The sequence below is a fragment of the Erigeron canadensis genome, chromosome 8 (assembly GCF_010389155.1).
Source record: "Erigeron canadensis isolate Cc75 chromosome 8, C_canadensis_v1, whole genome shotgun sequence".
In the NCBI taxonomy this organism is placed as follows: Eukaryota; Viridiplantae; Streptophyta; class Magnoliopsida; order Asterales; family Asteraceae; genus Erigeron; species Erigeron canadensis.
In genome coordinates this window covers 47,990,948-48,006,082 of record NC_057768.1, presented here as the reverse complement: position 1 = coordinate 48,006,082, position 15,135 = coordinate 47,990,948, and positions in this window count along the sequence as shown.

Here is a 15,135-nt window from a genome sequence, read left to right as displayed (position 1 = left end):
GCCTCCGTTCAACTAACGGTGGTATCAATGTAATGGAATGTTTACCATATTTAACCTTTTCCTTTCTAGTATTTTCTTTTTCTAGTATTGAATTTAAGTTTAAAAATATGCTAACAAAGATATATTAATATTAATATTTTCTACAATCTATCTAGAGAAATGTTATCTTTGCAAACAATATACACACATTATTTTATAAATTTATATTATATATGAAATCTCTTATATAAATAAAAGAGAATTTTTCTAGAAGATTTTTTTAAAAAATTTCCTAAGTGGCAAACTTATAATTTTTCCTATAAATGTTTTTAGAAATTATGACATCATATTTAAAATTATAATTTTAGCAGCATTTTAGATTTTTAAAAAATTAATCAATCTTAACACTATCTTAGTTACTTCATTAATTTTTCATATAGTTTTATAATTTACATTTTAAGTCTTGATTAAACTTTAATAAATATTTTGAAGTTTAAAATATTTTAAAGAATATTTTGAAGTTTAATAAGTCTTGATTAAACTTTAATAAATGTTCTATTTATCTCCAAGTAAAAATAATATTTTGAAGTTTAAAATATATAACTACATATTGTTTTTTCTACATGTTGAGTATCTTATATAAAAAAAAAAGAAAAAATAACTTGATTTATAAAGTTTAAATTAAAAAAATTATCATCAAATATATTTATGTTTGTTGTTTAATTACACCAAGTATATGTGATACACAAAAGTTTAAAGGTAGCCATTTGCATATTTCACATACATATTTCAGAATAAATACAATCCATTCCGTCGCAACTTCAGCAACGGTAACACATTTTTAAAAAACTTTTATTAATATGTCCGGGTTTAACCCGGGTTAATAAGCTAGTAGATCAATTATATTAGAATTTATTTTCTCTTTTTTTCTTTCATTTTTTCCCGTTGACGAGCTATAAGTTTTTATGAGTTTGTTGGTATATAGTTTGATATTCTAACATTTCTCATCTACATAAGGTGATAAGGAGAATATTTAACGATGAAATCTTTTTTTTTAGTAGAATCAACTCTAACTCACCATGCAAAGGGATAAGTGTCACTTCGAATCTCAATCAGGGTTACGATATCGCAGGATGACTATCCTAAGAAAATCAGTTGAAGTTTCATCATCAACCGGCCCTGGTGACATTTAATGTTCACCCGTAGAAGTGAGTCTTCTCTTATCAATGTGTGTGATACAACTGATTTTTTACTTTGTTAATTTTGATTATTTTCTTTTGTATCCCAAAAGATTGTATCCAATGTAATGACGCTATCCATATAGGTACAAGATTAATTGTAGAGAAGAAAACAACGAGAAGAAGAGACACTCGTATGCATAGAAAGACATCAAACTATAGAAAGATCGACAACTCTAAAGTTTAATTAAACAATAAGACCCGACCCATACACACAAATTCTTTATTAAATCTGTTTTTCACCACTCAATTATTGTTATGACTCTATCATCTTTAAACCATACCGCGGTACATTTAAGACCTATAAGTATAACTGTTGAACGGTCTTTAACTAATTATATATAGATGTCATCATCACGTACAGAAGTTTTAAAAAAAACTTAGCATTATACAGTCAAACCTTTATAAATGAATATTCGATAAATTAATAACCTTGAAAAAATTAATAATTTGTCCGGTCCCAAGAAAATTGGATCCCAATCAATAAAAATAATAAAATAATAATTTTTTTAAAATCTCAATATATTTATAATGATCATAACGAAACTAAAAATTATTAATTATTAGGAGCTTTCAGATTTTTATATTGCTTAGTAAAAAGCCACATTTTTTTTAACTTCAAATATATATTGAGTTTATCTTTAAATATTTTCATTGTACTCAAGAGTTGAGGTATTGTTTTTTCGTATTGCAACAAAAAGTTGTGAAGAGTTTTTGCCGTTCACAATGCTTATTTTTAAAGTTATTGAATCATCCTCAACTTCGTCATCACCAAGATTTTGATTGATTTCGCCATAATTTCTTTAATACTTTAAACTTCATAACCTTCATTATTTACATCATAAATTAATAAGAATGTGATTCATATCCATTTTGTGTTGATAATGCATACTCATAATCAAGTTCTCAAGCTCACGAATGTCTTCTCTACAACTTACATCTTAAAACCTCTTTAAATTAATAAAATATTAATTTATCGATATAATAATATCTTGCTCATTGATAAAATATCGCGGTCCCGATATTATTAAATTTTACTGTATGCCAAATTGTCAACACCCAACATATTTAAAAAAGGAAAATGCTAAAATAAAGTCTTTAAGGCTTTACTTAACGTGCATAAAAAGGTTGTACATTTTCATATCAAATGTCCACCCCCTGATTTTATGGTAATTGTACAACTATTTAATGCACCTTAACGAAAGCCCTTAACGCTTCGTTTAACAAAACCCTTATAAAAAAAAAGACTTGTATTGTATGCTTTTTGTAAGAAAATGTCAATCAAGTTCAAATTTGACTGATATACTTCGTATTAGTTTATAAATATATAGTTATACTAGCTAATTAACTCGGATTTAATCCTGGCATATTAATAAAAATGTTATAAAAACCTATTTTCGTTACTTAAGTTGCGACAGTCTAATGGTACTCAAAACCTCAAAATAATAGTCTCTATAATTGGTTTACTAACCCGTATAATATACAGATAATTTATAAATATATTATGAGAAAATTATTTAGATGATGAAAATTAAAAGATCATGTATAAATTATTAGAGTTTTAGAAAGAAAATAAAAACATTTTATTTATAAAAAAAACATCATAAAATAACAAAAATAAAAATGAAATAAATTTTAAGAAGGAAAATATTTGTGACATCATAAATAAATTAAATAAAAAAGAACTAAGCTTTAAGAAAATTTTTGAAAGTGACAAATAAGCAAGTTTTATTAAATGATGATGTCACAACAATGTTAATTTATTTAGTATAAAATAACATCATAAAATAACAAAAATAAAAATGAAATAAATTTTAAGGAAGAAAATATTTGTGACATCATAAATAAATTAAATAAAAAGGAACTAAGCTTTAAAAAAAATTTTGAAAGTAACAAATAAGCTCATTATGATTTAAGAGTCGACAAGGGCAAGTATATATTCAATATTGAATGTAAGAAAACTTTTTCTTCTAATATATAGTATACAAACTAGAAATAAACACCCGTGCATTGCCGCGGGGTTTTTATAGTAACGTCGCGGATAAGTGTTCATTAAGCTTAAATGTAGTAGTTGTGTATTCCACACGTTGTCGCAGATTATATCACACACCTTGCAGCGGGACTCAAGTAGATTGTTTTTTTAGATGACAATGTTATTTGATAAAGTCCCTAACATACATTAATTTGGCACTCTAACAATATAGGCAAAGAATGATTAGAAATAACTTCACACCAAACACAGGTTAGGTATAAATGGAAGTTGTTTGATAGAAACATAAGAACCTATTATAGAAACGTAAAGAATCAAAAGTTAAATATAGTTATTGACATGCAAAAATGTAAAAGATATAAAATTTTAGGGGGTTTAAAGGTGTAGAGGTAAAAGTTTATGGCAAAAAATGTAAAAGATTAAAAATTTAGGAGTTAAAAGGTAAATAAGTGAAGATGGAAAAAAATGTAAAAGATTAAAAGTTTAGGGGGTTAGAATGGAAAGAGGTAAAAATTATATGCATGTATGGTTATAACTTAAGCATAAAAGTTTATAAAAAGTAACTAGGTTTCTAGTATATATACTAGTTTTATTTACCCGCGCTTTGCAGCGGGCCCTGAAACAATAAAAGTGATAATAAAAGTAAACACTCACCTTAAATAGTAAAATATTCGTATAAGTTAAGTTTAATGATAGATATCAAAACACCATTTGTAACACTAACGTTTTAAGTATGCATATTCAATGTAAATAACTGATTATTAATTAGTATGTTATTATTTTAAACCAAGCTCATTATCAAAAATGAAATACTATAAAGAAATATTGATTAAGTTAGAGCTTTTTAAAAGAGTAGGTACTTAGGCTATTATGCTGTTAAAGTGTCAAAGATGATAAAAAAAAAAAGATAAAGATAAAGGGTAGTCACATGCTTTCACCACCACGTTAACACGTGTACATTACAACTTTTTATTCATCTTTACGTTCCCGTCTTTCCATTGCCAGATCTCATTTTATTCTTTCTACCAAACTCTCCCTTTTTGTCTATCACACACAAAATCATCGGTTAATTTTCTTCTTTTTTTTTCAAGCGGTAGAGGTAGCTTTTCATGATGTTGTGTCATATAATATACAAAGCAAACATTACTCCTTGCTACTATCAAATGTCAACACCACCGTCGTCGTCATCAGCCAATACCTCCGACGGGAAGCATAGACAAACCGACCCCGCAGCTATATGCCTGTATCTTTGTTTTCTCTATCACATTCTTATATCAATGATTTGAGATTATATTTAGGTACATATTTTTTAACAGATTTAGAATGTATTATTGTGTATCATGTTATTATTATCGATATATGAAATGAGTGCTGAGTTAGTCATCAGAAATGCCGATGACGAAGAGCGGAGGAATAAGTCGTTAGTGTTGATGCTCTCATTCCCGTGGTTGTTGCAGCCGTAGTTTTTTCCGGCGACGGTTATTGTAAGGGTTGGTGTATATATATGTGTTATTGTATATATGTTGTATAGGGTGTGATGCATTTAAGAGTTGTACCTGCTGTTTAGGAATTTGTAATGCATAGGAATCAGAAATACTGTTTTTTATTTTTTTGTCGTACCTTTTGGCTTAAAATATTTGTATTAGTTATATAGAGTCCATGGCATAATAGTTGTACATCTTGCAATTAAAGGTGCACTATTAGCTACAGTGAATTGCCCACACAAACCGACGTTAGTTTTTGTTTTATCTATGCATTATATAGTTGTATCTCTAGCTTTATAGCCTATACTTTTAGCTACAGTACATTTGTCTCACAAAGCAAACTTGCTTTTTAGTATATATACTAGAAATAAACACCCGCGCGTTGTCGCGGAGCTTTTATAGTAACATCGTGGACAATGATTCATTAAGCTTAAACACATTGCCGCAGATTATATTACACACCTTGCGGTGAGACTCAAGTAGATTATCTTTTCAGATGACAATGTTTTGGTACAAATTTGATAAAGTCACCAACAAATATTTATTTGACATTGTAACAATAAAGTATTTTATTAATAGGCTAAAATGTAAAAGATAAAAACTTTAGGGGATTAAATGGTAAAGACATAAAAGTTGATGGGCTAAACTGTAAAAGGAAAAAATTTTGGGGGTTAAAAAGTAAAGAGAAAACTTTAGGGAGTTAAAATGTAAAGTAGTAAAAGATGATGGACTTAAATGTAAAAGGTAAAATCTTTAGGGGTTTAAAAGATAAAGAGTTCAAAGTTGCATGTATGTGTAGTTGTATCATGTGCATAGAAACTTGTAAAAAACCAATTGGTGTTTAGTATATATATAAATATAAATGACATGAATATAGCAACACAATGGCTTTGCTTTGTTTTTCTACTTTAATTTACTAGTAAATTGTTAACAAGTTGCTTTCTTGTCATGTTATGTATTATTGTATTATTATATATGTTACAATTTGTATCAACTACGTTCACTCATGAATAATGCCAAACTTTCGTAGACTTTAGGTCGTTAGTCCATTGCCACGTGTTCTCCTCGACTCCAATTTATTCTAACCTAAATATCAAAGGTACGTAGTTTAGTAGCGCGTGTATAATTGGTTAGGATGTTTTTAAGGAGGCTTAGAAATTTAAACCTTATGCATTTAAATAATTATGGTTTTGAATTTCTAACATCTCATATGTTAAAGCATATTATCCGTCCCACTAAAAGTGTCACATTTTAAATATTCAAAGTCTTTGTTTTTTAACTTTAACAATAAATATATTTTTGTGTATTATATAATACTTGATTAAAGTTATATAAATTGATTGAGTTATATAAATTGATTGAGTTATAGATGTAGTTTCATTAGGTATAACTTTCATCAAGTATTATATAACACAAAAAAATACATTTACGATCAAAGTTAAAAAACAAAGACTTTGAATATTCAAAATGCGACATTTTTAGTGGGACGGAGGGAATATTATATATCTAAAATGGATTTGTTTTCTAAAATATAAGAATCTTAATTACTAAATTTTGTACTTCGTTAATGTCCATATATTGAATGTATTTGTCCATATCTATACTTCTATATTATATTATAAAGAATATAGTCCTTTTGTTGAAAATTACATATAGAAAATTGTCTAAAATACCCTTAATGATTAAATTACACTATAAGTATTTTATCTTTTAAAATAACTCTATTAACCGTTTACATCAATTATCTACACAACTTGACGTCACCTCTACCACCAACAGTCACCCCACCACCACACAATCGCCGCCATAACCACCGCCGCATTGCGCGGGTTCCGTGTTAGTATACATAAACTTTTATTTATGGGTAAAACAAATTTTATCCGGATTAGAATAAGCTTTTAGTTGATTAAAGTTTATTTATGAACAGTTGATTTACTGCTTATTAAACATAATTGTAGATTATTGATTTAAAAGTTTAATTAATAAAAATATTTTAAAAGATAAATAATAGATATTGTAATTTAATCATTAATATTAAATAGATTAATATTAAATAGATAATGTATGTGAATATATTTTAAAGGGTGCTAGATAAAAATATTACATAAGTTTCCAACACTTCCAAAAATAACGGCTTGTTTTTTTTTACAAGATAGTAAAGATAATGTTATTATGCGTAAAGACCATATAACACACGAAATTATCAACCAGTTACACTATCTATACTATATTATAAAAGAAATAACCCCTTTTATTTATGGAAGTGTTGAAAATATGTAATATTTTCACTTAGCACCCCTTAAAATATTTCCACATACACTACCCCATAACATTAATGATTAATTTACACTACCAATCCTTTATTCTTTAACATATTTTCATTAACCATTTACATCATTTATCCACACCACTCAACGCCGTCTCCACCACCAACACTCGGCCCCCCACTACAACGGCATTGTCACGACCACCGTCGCATTGCGCGGGTAACGTGCTAGTATTATATTAATTATCAATCAATCAATATCTAATATGTCGAAAATGTAATTACTTTTTTGCTCTTTTTTTTCGAAGATTACTTTTCTTTTGGGCATTTATTTAGCGAGTTTTAACTCTTTTTTTTAAAAAAGAAATTCAAAGCTTTGCTCTGAAAAAAACTGGGAAAAAACCAAAATAGGGGCTTTAGCTAAGGCCTAAGGCTCATTCTCTAATGCCATTGATTGCGGCCCATTTTGTTTTATAGTTATATATTGGGCCAACTACTGGTTTTTGCATGGATTCTCATTTTTTGATCGAATGGCTTGCATAGTTGCATGATTGATTTGACTCTTGATAATTGCAACTTGCAAGTTGCTTCCAGTTTAAATATTCACATTTGACAAGATGCTGGTCTTAGATATTGATGGAAAGTTTACATAGTAAAAAATCCAATCTAATTAACCACTAAATCACGTACTAACAACCAAGCTAATTAAGTTGCGTTTGACCGGATCTTTTGATATTGTCAGTTCTTGGTTGCTTAATTTGCATAGAATATATATCCAAAGATGTTTTACAGGAAGTTAAAGTTGATTTTTCCATTTCTTGTTTGTATTGGCATACTGGGCTGCTTTTTCAATGAAATTTGATGCGTGAATTCTTTATTTAAAGTAAATTTATGGGTTTTGCTAAACAGAGCCCTACGAGCTTTCGCTAAGGTGCATTAAGTACTTCTACACTTACGATAAAATTTAGGGACGGGGTTTTAATATGAAATATACAAATACTTTTATGCATGTTAAATGAAACTTTAAGAGCTTCAGTTAACATTTTCTCAAATTTTAATAAAGTTGTATCTAATACAGTATCTATCTTGTATTTTTTCCAAAAATAAGCGTGAGCGTAGAGTGTGACATGGAAATTGGGCAAGCCCATTATAAAGGTGATGGCTTATCCCATTTCGCTAGACCTTCTCCAATAGGCCAATGCCAGGCCCATGATATGCCGAATTATATATATAAACTAAAAACTAAAGTTGGAATGTGAGGGGAGTTACTGTAGTTAAAAGTACCCCCTTTAGCATAAGGTACAAGCCTTTAAAACATCCAACATAATTAACGAAGTTAACGACGGTTAGGTAGCAGACTTAACGACTGTTAGGTGACGGACTTAACGACCCTTATTTTCTTTTTTTTACTGTAGCTAAAAGTACCCCCCTTTAGCATAAGGTACAAGCCTTTAAAGCATCCATCATAATTAACGGACTTAACGACGGTTAGGTAATAGACCTAACAACTGTTAGGTGACGGACTTAACGACCCTTATTTTCTTTTTTTTACTACATAACTTTTATTTTTTAAACTTTCCACCAAATTTTTTTTTTTTTTTACATTTCTCCTTTTACCTTTCGTCACATAGCTCTTGCTTTTTAAACTTTCAACATACAAACTTTGTTTTTAGGTATAAAGTTTATTAACTTTTTTACTTTTTTTCATATAACCTTGTTTTTAAACTTTGCTCTGAAAGTTTTCTTTTACGATATAACTTTTGATTTATTACCAATGTTTCATTTTCTTTACTTTGAACCACAACTTTTATTTTCTTAACTTTTGTCACACAAATTTTGTTTTTCGGCTTAATGTTTTTGTAACTTTTATCACCAGAGTTATGTTTTTCTCCCGGGGCAACTTCCGGGTAGAAATACTAGTTATGAGTAATAGGTAAACTCGATTTTAGAAAAAAAAAATACTAGATTTTAGACTCGTGTTCAACACTGGACATGGGATTAGATTTTCATACATTCAATTCATAAAAACTTAAAATTTTGGAGATATACGGTTCTAAGTGTTATACTTTGCAAGTTGTAGTACAATAATCACAAGTTCGTCATTGTCATTATTAACTGAGAATGTATATTTATATATATATCTATATTACAATTACAATATAAAACATTTATTTTATTGTTTTTTTTTCCTTAAAATAAAAAGTTGATAACCCAAATATCTTTATATATATTTTGTTCACTAATTTCAATATATCAACATAATATACATAATTTCAATATATCATCATAATATACCTGTAATATCATTAATATATTTTTTTTATAGCATATACCTTTATCCATTAAAATAACTACACTTTTCTTTTTTATATCAATTACTTTTATACATTAATAACCACAAATAATAGCGTGACGCCACCACCACACCAATACATGCGTCTAGCCAACCATAAAAGGAATGATTGTTTAAATACGTACACTGTACACATACAGTAATATATATGCATGCTATTATTATTATTATTATTATTATTATTATTATTATTATTATTATTATTATTATTATTATTATTATTATTACCTTTTCGATTGAATATTTTTATTAATAAAAAAATATCATGCATGCCAAATATATACATTTTAAAGCATATCGATGAAAATGGGATCAAATAGATACAAATAAAACGTGATAATTATAAAATTTGAGCACATTAATTGTATTGTATGGACATGCAGCTGAGAAAGTCCAAAAGGCTTAAAATGGAAGCAAAGTGGGGTTGAGGATTGTGATTGATCGAGCAACCAACCAAAATTCAACATCCTTTCGAAATTACAAGTTACAACTACATATAAACCGCCTTTAATGATATATATATATATATATATATAGGATCTCCTTGGATATATTACAGACTATATATATCATACTAGGTTTTGACCCCGCGCGATGCGCGAGTTGACTAAAACACTATATAATAACCTTTATACATGATGAAGAGGTAGCGAGCATATTTCATTAAAATTACGTAATGTGAACCATATAAATAGTTTAGTAACATGCAAACATATATATACAGCCAAAAGTTTGACAAAAGTATGAACTGATTGAACTTGAGTCCAACATGCAATCTCTAACCGCATACTTTACATAACCAAAAGCGAAACCGAATGAACTTGAGTGCAAACAAATGCCTAGAAAGTTAATAATGCAAAAAACAAATAAAATACATCTGAAGATCCAACGGGAAAAAAGTTAAAAACCGTAAGAAAAATAAATAGTGTACAAATGCCTACCATCATTGTTGGTTGTTCTATTTTTCAGGGCTTGATACATACAAAATGTTTTAATTTTTGTTTAATCTAATTCAAAAGATATAGAATGAATGTAGATTTACAATTACTTTAATTTAATTTGTGTGCCTTAAAATTTCATATATCGTTTGAATACCTATAGTTTTATGCATAGAGATATTGTCTATAAATTAAACTATTTAAATTTGGTACATATAATCAAAGTGTAATTAATATAATATAATGTCAAGGTATATGAGATTCGAAGTAATCTTTTAACTAATAAATTTAGTTGTTTATACGTAATTTTCATTTTATATTCATATAGTTTCAATATATTATGAATTATTTAATTTGAAAAAAAATATGGAGATGCCACATAGCTTATAATCCTATGTGACAATATTATAAAATAGTTTGAGTTTTTAGAGGCTTTATAATCATTCGGATTCCTACTGTTTTAATAATTATATAGATATGCTTCGAAGTTCAGTTCACTCTTACTCCACTATTTATGATCAAATTATCATCACAAAACAATATGGAACATTTAGAAATTGTTACTACAAAAATAAAATAGAAGTGTCACCAATAATTAAAGGGAAGTGATACAAGTACCAGGCCAATGACTTATTTAAAAGTAAGTAAATTTATCAATTATTGTGGTATGAATATCACTTCGTTAAAGGTACAAAATGTCGGTATTGTCAAATGCGTTTTCAACAAGAAAATTGCGGATAAAGAAAAAAAAATGCTTTGGTATGTGTAAGTAATTACTATTAAAAATGTTCAAGTTTTTAAATGTCAATTTTCAAGCAAAATTTTCAAATTGATGTATTCACATTGTTGATTTCTTACCACAAGACAAACTTAAAGATTAACGGGCAATGACCTAGCTAGCTTTTGGTCTAGCAGTTAATCTTAAGGGAAGGTGATCGAGAGATTTTGGCTCTTAATTTGGAGATCCCAGATTTTGAATCTGGGCATGAGGGTTTATTACAAAATTGGGTAATAACTAACATTTGTCGTTAAAAGAATTCGTAGTGATCAATGACAAATAATATTGATAGTTTTACTATATATACTAGTTAATTGTTTAATTTGGATTGTTTAATTTGGAGCCAAATCCCCATGCGAGAATGGTGGTATATATGGTAGCTAGTGGTAGTAGTATATATATATGATGCATGATCAGGGAATGGAAGGGGGTTGAGGTGTAAAAGCATTAGAGAAAATTAATGGGGTCCGTGTGTGTAATTGTGGGAGGCAATCACGTGACATCATTGATCAAAGAAGAGGGTAACATGGATGATGTTCCGACATTTGGGCCCTCAATCTGCCTAATTAGCTAGGTTGGAGAGATCCTAGTTTGATTTTATTAAACCTTAATTATATACTGTATGTATATAGTTAAGCATTCTATTTATTTGAAATCTCACATACATAATTAGATATGATGATTAATTAGGTACCATGTTGCCACCATGACGCCCGCCGTCCTGTCTGTCGACCCATGATCACCAAAAAGTCATGAACTATCAATCGATAGATGGTGATCTATCTCTAATGTTCGAACATATATATATATATATATATAGCCACTTCGATCAAATGAGTATTTCCTTATCTTTTATTGCTTTTAAATATAACATATGACTTAGATGGAAGCCAGCTGGTAAAAACACGCACATTGCCCGCCAGTCTGTTATCACTAAACCCGAGTTACCAACTGGAGTCGAAGCTATGTGAGTTTTGCTTGACTGATCGATCATCGACATTTGATCCTCATTTAAATAAGCAATACTTGCTAGAATGATATATATTCTCATATCCTTTAATTTGTTCTTCGGTTTAATGCTAGCTAGAGCTAGCGACTAGTCATTCTCAAATACCAATTTTCTCCGAATAGGTTCATAATCTTAATAAGCTTTTTCATGATCAGACACATGATATTGATAAGTAGATATATAACATAACTAAAAGTATGGAATTATTCAAAAATTTTAAAGTTAATTGTATATCTACTACATTATTGGAGATGTAAGCTGGTGGTGGACTCAACTTTTGTTAAATATATAAAGACATTAGTTTTAGTATAAATCCGTTTTGGTCAATCCATAATACTCGTAATATTTGGTTTGATCAACTATTTTGAATGGAATCCCTTTTACATATGCAATAAATTTTATTGCATTCTATTATAATAATATAAAAGGAACGAGAGAATCAGAGGATACAGAATGATTTTTACTAAACTTGATGGGACCAGGGGAAAAGGAAGTTCAGCATTTGCATGCGCAATATGATGTTGTTTGGGTCCCCCTTTCACTCCGCTCTTTGAATCTGGTTCTCAAATATATTTCTTTCCACTTACAAATTAAATTGCCCCTCCACATATCAATAAGCATTAAGCAAGCATCTTTTTTATTTAACTGATAGTATCACTTTTTATATCAGTTTGAACATCTTAATTTGAATTTTGAATTTTTCTTTTATATTTGACTTTAAGCATAAATACATTGTTTGTTATATAGTACTTGATGTAAAATGTATAAATTAGTTAAATTTGTTTACTTAATATTGTGGTATTATTATTTTGAAAGCAACGAAATGAAAGCCATTTTCACAGTTTAACACCTCAAAAGCGCAAAAATTAGACCTTAAAGTTAGAGTCCAATAAATTAAAATTGTCGTGGTTCTAAATTATTTTTTGGCACAATATATCCTAATATCCTATATGTAAAGTCATGAGTTAAGATGGTCTTTAGAAGTACTGACAAGAGAAGCAAATTTGTGACTTCTTTTCTTTCTTTCTTTCTTTCTATTATGAACAAGATTTGTCATGGAGCGATACAGTGTTCTAAAACATAAGTTTTTTAATTTTTGGAGCATCTGCGCTTACTAGCTTTTTGACTTCATATATTAAACCTGATAATAACTGATCGCTTTAAAGCACAAGCTAGAAAGAAAAAAAATAAAAATGTTTTTTTCACATAAACAAATAATATGTGTGTATATGAATTTTAATATATGTATGAGTTTACCTATGAGCTGAGCTAGCTAAGCTAGCTAACCACCATGATAGAAAAGGTGAAGTTGTCGTATTATATTTGTGGCCGGAGTTTGAAATTAACATTCAAAATAGAGTTATATTACCTTTAAATTTGGATAACAACATGTATGCATAAATATAAACATGATGCTTTATTAAAGTGATCAACCATAGCCAAAAATGGTTCTTTGTTGCCATGTTTGTCAAATTAGCTAGCCAATCACTAAATATATGACTTCACAACACCTATTACAAGTACGTTCTTTAATTTGTCTTATAAAAGAATACAAACTACTTCTTAATTAAGTTCTTTTCCACACTTCTTTACCTTTTTTACTTTATTTGATTTGACATATAATTAATCAACAGTTTTCGATCAGCAGCTAAATCTTCAAATTGGAACTTTTTTTCTTTTTGGAAGATATGTACAAAAATGTAATGCATTATAAATATAAAACAAAACAAAAGTACTGCACATGGATTTAATTTTAAACATAGAACGACTCAACTCACTATAACTTCAAATTTTTCCTTTATCCTTATCATTCTAATTATAATTCGTTCTAGAATCCATATATATATAGCATTCTTTTATTAATATTAATTTATTTATGCTAGAAAAAAGACCACAACGACAAAGGCATAAGTTTCAAAGAGCCACACAAGACTACAAGCACTTAGTTATATGCAATATAATAATAAGAATGTTCTAAACTTGTGCTCATTTGTTAAATATATATATATATTTTTGTTTGTTTATAAAGGTACAGATCGAGATACAAAGTAATTGCAACGGCCATCCTTTTTAATTTAGTGCAATTACAATTATTACCATCATTTTATATAACTATATACAGCCTTTTGTTGGTCCTATACTCCTATTGGACATGGGTATATATATGTTTGTTATGTATAGATCGAGTTTCTCTTTTATTTTGATGTCAAAAGATATATAGTTACATATAGGTCGAATATCACTACAAGAAATTCGGTTTGTAGGGATGACAAATGTCCCCAAAACCTTTAGCGGCGACATTTGTGATGACACAATATAAATATATTTATATTTATTGGAGTTTTAAAATGAAGCTCAAATTCTGCTCTAGCTTCGAGTCAAAAGATCTTAATGAACCGAGTGTGAACAGCCCAATAATTAACAGTCTTTCTGCAGCTATCAAATTATAAAATGCCCTCATATATGAAACGTGTATATGTCTTTCTACTAAACATATATGGTTTGAAACTCTCTTACACAAGGTAAAAAATAAAGGTCAGTATAGCTTAGCATGTATGTATGCAAAAAATGCACAAAAAAGGTCAGTATAGCTTAGCTTATAGAAAAGAGTATATATACTCTGTGTCTATACGGTATCGTTGACTGGGTTGCTTAACAATCTTTAAGTTCAACAGACGCTCCCTTTAGGGGTATATGTAGCGGCCCCTATTTTTTTTTCTTCTCCAACAACATAAATTACTAATGACATAAGTGAAATCAGTGTGTGTAGTGGTCGGGGTACAAAAAATATATGTGGCGTTGATGTAACATTTGTGATCGTCATAAATCATTTTTCTGAGTGACACTCGTAATAATTAGATGGACAAACGAATGAGGCCTGCAAGAATTTTTGAATCAGATACACGTCGTTATTTAACCAAAGTTATAAAGAGTGATAACCAGTATGCCACGCACATTAGAAACGGTTTTAGTGACTCTCATCTTTTACATTATTTTTCACTATATATGTAATCTTTTACAATATTATATATTGTTCATTATTCCACGCTCATAACTCATTTACATGATTGTAGGTCGATCATATATACGAGTAATAATA